Here is an 8,558-nt window from a genome sequence, read left to right as displayed (position 1 = left end):
AGTGCCAAGCAGAAGCTGTAGCCACACATGGTTGGAGGCTGAACCGTGGTAGGAGTCTCCACCCTTGTTAAACCTGTGAGCCTTTCTGGAATTTTGAGAACAGGTAGTGGATACCGCCCAAAATGGCTGATATAAGGGGGATTTTTTAAATGTTGAGAGGTTCCAGACCAAGTATCCTCTGATGATGGAGACAGCTATTTTGGAATGCAGGGCACTGCAGACCCAAAAGTGATGCCTCCTGAGCTGAGCTGAATCAGGATGCCAGACTCCAGGTGGGACCTGGTGATCCCCCAGAATTACAGCTCTTCTCCAGACTACAGAGATCAGTTCCCCTGGAGAAAATGGATGCTTTGGAAGGTGAACTCTGTGGTATTGTACCCTGCTGAGTAGCGTTGCCAAGTCCAATTCAAGAAATATCTGGGGACTTTGGGGGTGGAGCCTGGAGACACTGGGGATGGAGCCAGGAGCAAGGTTGTGACAAGCATAATTGAACTCCAAAGGGAATTTTGGCCACTACATTTAAAGGGAACGCACACCTTTTAAATGCTTTCCTCCATTGGAAATAACACCTTCATTTGGGACTCATAAAATTGGAGGGCATTTTGGGAAGAGGCATCAGATGGTATGCTGAAAATGTGGTGCCTCTACCTCAAAAAACAGGGCCCCCAGAGCCCCAGATACGAATCAATTCTCCATTATACCCTATGGGCATCGGTCTCCATAGGGAATCATGGAGTGCCCAGCAGACATTTCCCTCCTCCCCTGCTTTCTGATAACCCTGAAGCAGGGGAAGGGCCTCCAAACTGGGGGATCCCCTACCCCCACCTGGGGGTTGGCAACCCTACTGCTGAGGTCCTTGTCCTCTTCAGGCTCCATCCCTAAATCTTCAGAAGTTTCCCAACCTGGATTTGGCAACTCTATCCCCCCACCCTCAACATAAAACATCTTTAATACGAAGAGCAAATAAAACATATTGTACAGCAGTCTCTATGTTGTGTTCTACAAGTCCATAAATCATCAGTTCCTTAACACTGTAAAATATCTCTAAGCTGTTGATTCTCACTAGTACCCTCCCCACTTTAGACTGCAGCTCTTGTTTTGGGAAAAAATACAAATGGGAACAGACACATGTGTGTGTTTAAAGGGTCATCAAGTTGCAGCCAAATGATGATGAGCCAATCAAGGACCTTTCAAGGCAAGTGAGAAGCAGAGGTGGTTTGCCATTGCCTTCCTTTGCAGTCTTCCTTGGTGGTTTGCCATTGCCTTCCTTTGCAGTCTACCTTGGAGATCTCTCATCCAAGTGCTGACCTTGCTTCACTTCTGAGATCTGATGAGACTGGGCTATACCATGCCACCTTCCCTCCCATCAAGAAAATAGCCCCCTTCTAAAAACTACCACCTTGCTCTGCAGCTTCATGCTACTTAATTGTAATACCAGCCTTAGGCTGAATTTTGTTGTTGTATGACTATGACCATGGTGGAACATGTGGATCCTCACCCTCACTGCAGATGGATCAATACATCCTCTACTAGTTGAAGCTTCCACTAATAACAATGTCTATTTAACACAGGGTGCTTCACCGTAGCCTTGTCTCACAGTGACAGACATGGTCATGATGGCTACCATGATTCCTTCTGAACACAAGACGCTATCAAAGGAGTTCCCATTCCTGGTGTGGAGCTGAACCTTTTATCTCTCCAAGCAAAGGGGATAAATACTTATTTTAAAAAATGAAAACAGAGGTGTGATGGATTTCACTTTTTAGAAGTGCTATGCCAACAACTAAAGGTCTATGCCAACAACTAAAGGTCACCAAACCAGAGAGCCTTGAGTGACAAGCTGCTCTAAGCAATGCAATTGGTTAGTATCAGCTGAGCAAAAAGAAAAAGTCTTGAGAGAGCTGGGGCACTTTCACACACATTAAAAAACAAACTTTCAATCCACATTCAGTGCACTTTGCAACTTTTATTCTGTGAAATGGCAAAATCCACCTGCAAACAGTTGCTGAAGTGGATTGAAACTACGTTATTTAGCATGTGTGAAAGCACCTGGAGGCCAAATGGACTGATGAGTCAGATTCCTGCCTTAACTGAGAAGAAACATATACTGATGCTGTCTAAGAATAACCAGAAAAAGAGTCTAGTGCTGACAGAGTCAGATTTGTACCTTAACTGAATGCAATCTGAATTCAGCATTAGCAGTTTGAACACAGATGGAGCATTAGCAGTTTGAACACAGATGCAGAACTGAGGGAAAGTTTGACAAGGAAGTTCAGGTAGTAGAGAAGACTTCCATTCAGGCCAAGAGAAAGGGGATAGATCTTTTAGAGAGAGAAGAAGATTCCTTACACAGTCATACCAGAGGGTTATCTCTGAGGAGTACAGAGATCCTTGGTCTGGTGTGATTAGAAACTGCCTGTAGAGACCTTAAAAGTCAGTGAACAACTCAAGCTTACTGGTATTCTAAGAGAAGGATTTTGAGTACTTAGAAAGGGATGCCAGCCTTCTGGGCACCAAAAGATTACTCAAAGTGTTTGGGTAAACACTGGAACAAAAAACTCTCAATATAAACATCTAAGTAACTGAATAAATTAAGAACATCCCATTAGCCTGATTATAAGATCAAAAGTGTGTGCTTGCATTAGTTTTACCTTAGTAATTTCAACCCCTGATTTCACATGATCTTTCCCTTAGATGTTAATAATGTCTTTTGTTATTTTTGAATTTTAAAAGTGCCTCAAGTGCCATTTTCAAGGGTTTAAGTTAGAGGGCAATCCTATCCCGTCCCTCACATTCCTGGCCTAAGCAGATAGTTTCTTCAGGGGAAAAGAAAACATGTTACCAGGGCTGCTCAGTCAGTGAGGGAACAGATAAATGTAGGGAAAATCTAGACTCTGAGGGAGGGAAGTGGAAGAGGTGTGTTATATGAGGATTCAGAGAAGGTGATAGATTATTATAACATTATAACAGTGTTCAGTTGTTGATTTCAGTCCTGGAATGATGGACTCTCTAGGGCCATTGAGGAGGTCGCACCTAGGCGCCCTCTGCGTCCCCGTCTGAAGCCGATGCCTTGGTTTAACCAGGGGCTGCGGCAACAAAAACGTGGACTCAGATGGCTAGAGAGACAATGGCGGCGTACTCGAGACGAAGCGATTCGAACATCCTATAGAGAGAGTTTGAAATCCTATGAGATGGCAATCAAGGCCGCAAAGAAAATATACTTTGCGACTAAGATTGCGTCCGCAACTTCGCGCCCAGCACAATTGTTTGATATAATTCGGAGTCTTACGACGCTGCCACAAGGCAGACCAAATTCTATTGAATTGGAGATTGGCTGTGAGGCTTTTGCAGAATTTTTTGCGGACAAGATCACGTCACTCCGCCTCGACCCCCCGGCCATATTTGAGGCAGCTAGTGAAACCGAGGCTCTGGGCCTGTCTTCGGATCGTGTTTTGGATGGCTTCGGTCCTCTCAGTCTGGAGGAAGTTGACAGGATTCTCTTATCTGCACGCCCAACAACCTGTAATCTGGACCCTTGCCCCTCCTGGCTTATTAAATCTTGCCAGAAGGAGCTTAGATATCCTGTACAGGATATCATAAATAGATCCCTGATGGAAGGGCATTTTCCAACGCCGGTCAAAGAGGCAGTGGTCCGCCCCCTCTTGAAAAAAACAACCTTAGACCCGGCCCAATTGGCGCATTACCGGCCAGTCTCAAACTTGCCCTTTTTGGGCAAGCTTATCGAGAGGGCAGTGGCGATGCAGCTACAGACTTTCCTGGAGGACGCTTCTGTCCTCGACCCACTCCAGTCCGGCTTTCGCCCGGGCCATGGGACGGAGACGGTGTTGGTCGCCCTGGTAGATGACCTTCAACGGCATCTGGATCGGGGCGGCTCGGCGGTGCTGATGTTGTTGGACCTATTGGCTGCATTCGATACGGTCGACCATCAGTTACTGACCTGCTGCCTTGCTGACGCGGGGATCCAGGGGTTAGCTTTACAGTGGCTTTCCTCTTTCCTCGAAGGTCGGGGACAAAGGGTCACGATTGGGGGTGAGCTATCCCGGAGGCACATGCTTGACTGCGGAGTGCCTCAGGGGGCGGTTCTCTCCCTGATGTTATTCAACATCTATATGCGTCCCCTTGCCCAGATCGCCCGAAGGTATGGGCTGGGTTGCCACCAGTATGCTGATGATACCCAGCTCTATCTGCTTATGGGCGGCTGACCGGTCTCCACCCCAGAAAATCTAGATCGGGCGCCACAGGAAGTGGCTGGGTGGCTCAGACTGAGCGGGCTGAGGCTAAATCCAGCGAAGACAGAGGTCCTTTGCTTGGGTCGTCGGGGTCCGGGGAGGGAAATCCCCCTGCCAGCTTTTGACGGTGCGCCGCTGATAGCGGCGAACAGGGTCAAAAGCCTGGGGGTACTATTGGAGTCCTCCTTAACGATGGAGGCTCAGATAGCAGCCACTGCCAAGTCCGCATTTTTTCATCTTAGGCGGGCAAGGCAGTTGGCCCCCTTCCTGGAGCGCGACGATCTGGCAACAGTGATCCATGCCACAGTCACCTCAAGGTTGGACTATTGCAATGCTCTCTACATGGGGCTGCCTTTGTGTCAAACTCGAAAGCTGCAGCTAGTGCAGAATGCCGCGGCCCGGCTGCTGCTAGGGCTCCCAAGAAGGGAGCACATCCGGCCGGGGCTCCGGGACCTGCACTGGCTGCCAATAACTTACCGAGTCCGGTACAAGGTGCTGGTTATTACCTTTAAAGCCCTATATGGCCAAGGACCTGCCTACCTGAAGGACAGTCTCTCCCCACATGTTCCCCACAGAGTACTGAGATCGGGAACTCAAAACCTCCTGGTTATCCCCAGGCCAAAAGAAGCCTGTTTAAAATCTACCAGGGACCGGGCCTTTTCTGTTATGGCCCCTTCCTGGTGGAACCAGCTGCCGGAAGAGGTGAGGGCCCTGCGGGACCTTGCTCAGTTCCACAGGGCCTGTAAGACAACCCTCTTCCGGCTGGCCTATGACTAACTGGCACAAGAAACTAAGTGTGGTTTTACTAGACTTCTGCTGTTCTTAATGTTTTAAATGTTTTAACTACTTTACTGCTTAAATGTTTAAACCTTATTTATGTTAGATTCCATGTTGTAAGCCGCCCTGAGCCACTCGCTGGGAAGGGCGGGATATAAATCATAAAATAAATAAATAAATTTAAAGAGAAAATGGTTGTGGGAAGGCAAAGGAATGGCCATAGCTGTGGGGAAATGTGGATGACCCTGCCACGTGGAAGCCAAACTGCTGCTGCACCATATTTGCAGATGCAGTTGCAACAGAGAAACCACCCATGGCCATCTTTGTATGGGAAACACCTATGGTTTTAGTTCCAACAAATGTGCATGGAGAGGAGACCATATTTCTTATACATAGTGCTCAACTTGTTTATTACTGTTGGTTAGACATACTGTATATGATCCAGCTGCAGTCAAGCACTTTTATGCTACATTGATTTTAGAGGGAGAATTAAGCATATACTTAGCTCCCTTCCATTGAAATCAATGGAACTTAACGGCTGGGGATTTCATTTCAGATTTCTCTCTCTTTCTTCCGTGTGTATTTATGTGTGTGTCAGTACGTGTATTTGTGTGTCAGGGGATGCTTTAATACTGAGTCAAGCTTCTATGCAAGGTCAGTTGCAAAATAAAAATTGCATTGTTTTGTGCTCCCAGCTTACCAACACATTGAGAAGTTCCAATAATAGTTTTTTATCTGGGTTGGTTTTATTTGCAGGTGAAAGTACTGGAAGTGTATGGCATTTTTGGTAAAAAGGTAAAGGTAATCCCCTGTGCAAGCACCAATCATTTCCAACTCTGGGGTGACATTGCTTTCACAACATTTTCATGGCAGACTTTTTTACGGTAGCATTTGCTTAATGTACTATTATATATAACTGCTCAGTGGTAGAGATATTAGATTTATATCCTGCCCTATACTCTGAATCTCAGAGTCTCAGAGCATCTGCTTGGCATGCAGAAGGTCCTAGGTTCAATACCTGGCATTTCCAGTTAAAAGGATCAGGTAGAAGACAATGGGAATTGTCTGCTTTAAGTACAGCTGCCAAGCCCCCGTCCAGGTGGGGAATACCCCGCCCAGGAACCTCTCCCTACATCGCTGGTGTGATGACATCACCCGGAAGTGATGTAATCAAAATGGCGGTGCCTGTGAGGGGCCGCTCTAGGCATTTCTGGGAAAACTCTCGGACGCTCTAGCCATTTGGGAGGGAAAACTCTATGGTACTCTATGACTCCCTCACACACAAGTTTACCTGGATCATGTCTACTGTTCTTTAGTTCATGCCACTAGTGATTTAGTGATCTGGTTATGCGGTAGCAATGAGGAAATGTCCTCAGTTGTCAGGACTTCTTGTATTAGCTCTGCAGTACCTGGCCCTCTTTGTATGATCAACCATTTTTTCCCCCTTGAGCGCCGAAAATGATTACTTTCAATTGATTTCAAGCACAATTGTGTGAATGAAAGTTCCATTTGAATCAATGAGAATTCCTTCCAGCAAAGGTGTTTAGGGCCAAAGTGAAAAGCAAGTCATTAATCATGTGGATTGGACATGCGCTTAAAAGTGAGTCTCTGGGTGGGAGTGCTTGCATAATATGCCCCAGCTAAACATGGTGATCATTGGGTAGGTGTGCAGTAGGGTTGCCAGGCCCCCCCCCCGGCCACTGGTGGTGGAATGGGAGGGGGGGTAGGGTTGCCCCTGTGGGGCAGAGTGGTAAAGCTGCAGTACTGCAGTTCTAAGCTCTGCTCATGACCTGAGTTCAGTCCTGGTGGAAGCTGGGTTCAGGTAGCCGGCTTGAGGTTGACTCAGCCTTTCATCCTTCCAAGGTCGGTCAAATGAGTACCCAGCTTGCTGGGGGGAAAACTGTAGATGACTGGGGAAGGCGATGGCAAACCACCCCGTAAAAAGTCTGTTGTGAAAATGTTGTGAATGCAACATCACCCCAGAGTCAGAAATGACTGGCACTTGCATAGGGGACGACCTTTACCTTTTTAGGATTGCCAGCTCAAGTTTGGAAACCTCTGGAGATTTGAAGGTGGAGTCTGGGGAGAACAGGGTCCTCAGTGGGGTATAATCAGGGCCAGCCCTGTCACTAGGCAAACTAGGTGGTTGCATAGGGTGCCGGCCTTCTGGGGGCACCAAATTGGGTGCCCCGATGTGACTCAGTGACATTATCAGTGCAGGGTGTGTGTTGGTGCCAGAAGTTAGCCTTGCCTCTGGTGCCAGACAGTTTAGGGCTGGCCCTGGGTATAATGCCATAGAGTCCACTCTCCAAAGCATCCATTTTCTCCAAGGGAAACTGATCTCTGCAATCTGGAGACGAACTGTAATTCCAGGGGATCCCCAGGTCCCACCCAGAGGCTGGCATCCCTGGTGTACAGGAAGGAACAAAACCTTTAAAAAAATGGGTTGGGGAAGGGACGGATTCCCAGTGAGAGATGTAGCACTTCAAATGACTTTTAACTCAGGTCTCCTAATTGATTAGATTTCAAATGGCCGTCCCTTTAATGCACGGTAGTATATTAAAAGAATGGAACAGTAGACTTGGTAAAAGGGCATAAATAATGCATGCAAATAAATAAAAGGGGGAACAGCCTAATTACCAACCTGCTTCGAGTTGCACCTACTGAACTCCCAAAGGCACTTGCCAGAAACTTTGCTCATTGGCCATGTGCATTTCCCAATTAATCACTGAAATGAAACCAAGTGCATCCACTTAGTTGCACAAATTATTATTTTTTTTAAGAAACCCTTTTTTTTTTTTGCAGTCTGAAAGAATGCTAATACAATTAGACCTTAGGGGCTACAATTCGTTTGCTACTAAAGAAGAACCCTTACACTGGTGTTTTTCAAACTTTAGATTTATTTATTTATTTATTAGATTTATATCCCGCCCTCCCTGCAGAAGTAGGCTCAGGGCGGCTGACAGGCCAATAGGCAACAGTACATAAAACCATTAAAACAAATATAAACATTAAAACAATACAGATTGCCACAACAGGATTTTTCCTGTCTTCAGCTGAAGACACATTTCACTTTGACGCCTTTAAAATGTTACATCTTAGAACATACGAGAATTATTCAACTCTGGGGGGTGCCTACACACCACATTTCTATGTGAGTCATGAATCAGGACTTGGTGTCAAATTGGAAGGAGGCAAACCCAGAAGGATGACTCATGCAGAGACACAATGGGCAGCCCCCTTTACTCATGAGCAATGCTGCTGCATTTGTGTATCTGACATGAATGATTCAATTGCATCAGATCGCTGAGCTGTGGCAGAATAATCTGTCCACAGGGGATCTTTCTTGTATGTACGACACAGGGTTAACCAAAACCATGGCAAAATGGGGATTCCAACATGGGTTTCAGGGCTTTTTTTGTAGCAGGAACTCCTTTGCATATTAGGCCACCCACCCCCCAATGTAATCAATCCTCCTGGAGCTTACAGTAGGCCCTGTACTAACAGCCCTGTAAACTCTTGAAGGATTGG

The sequence above is a fragment of the Heteronotia binoei genome, chromosome 2, assembly GCF_032191835.1.
Source record: "Heteronotia binoei isolate CCM8104 ecotype False Entrance Well chromosome 2, APGP_CSIRO_Hbin_v1, whole genome shotgun sequence".
Lineage (NCBI taxonomy): Eukaryota > Metazoa > Chordata > Lepidosauria > Squamata > Gekkonidae > Heteronotia > Heteronotia binoei.
Note: the sequence above shows the minus strand (reverse complement) of the source record.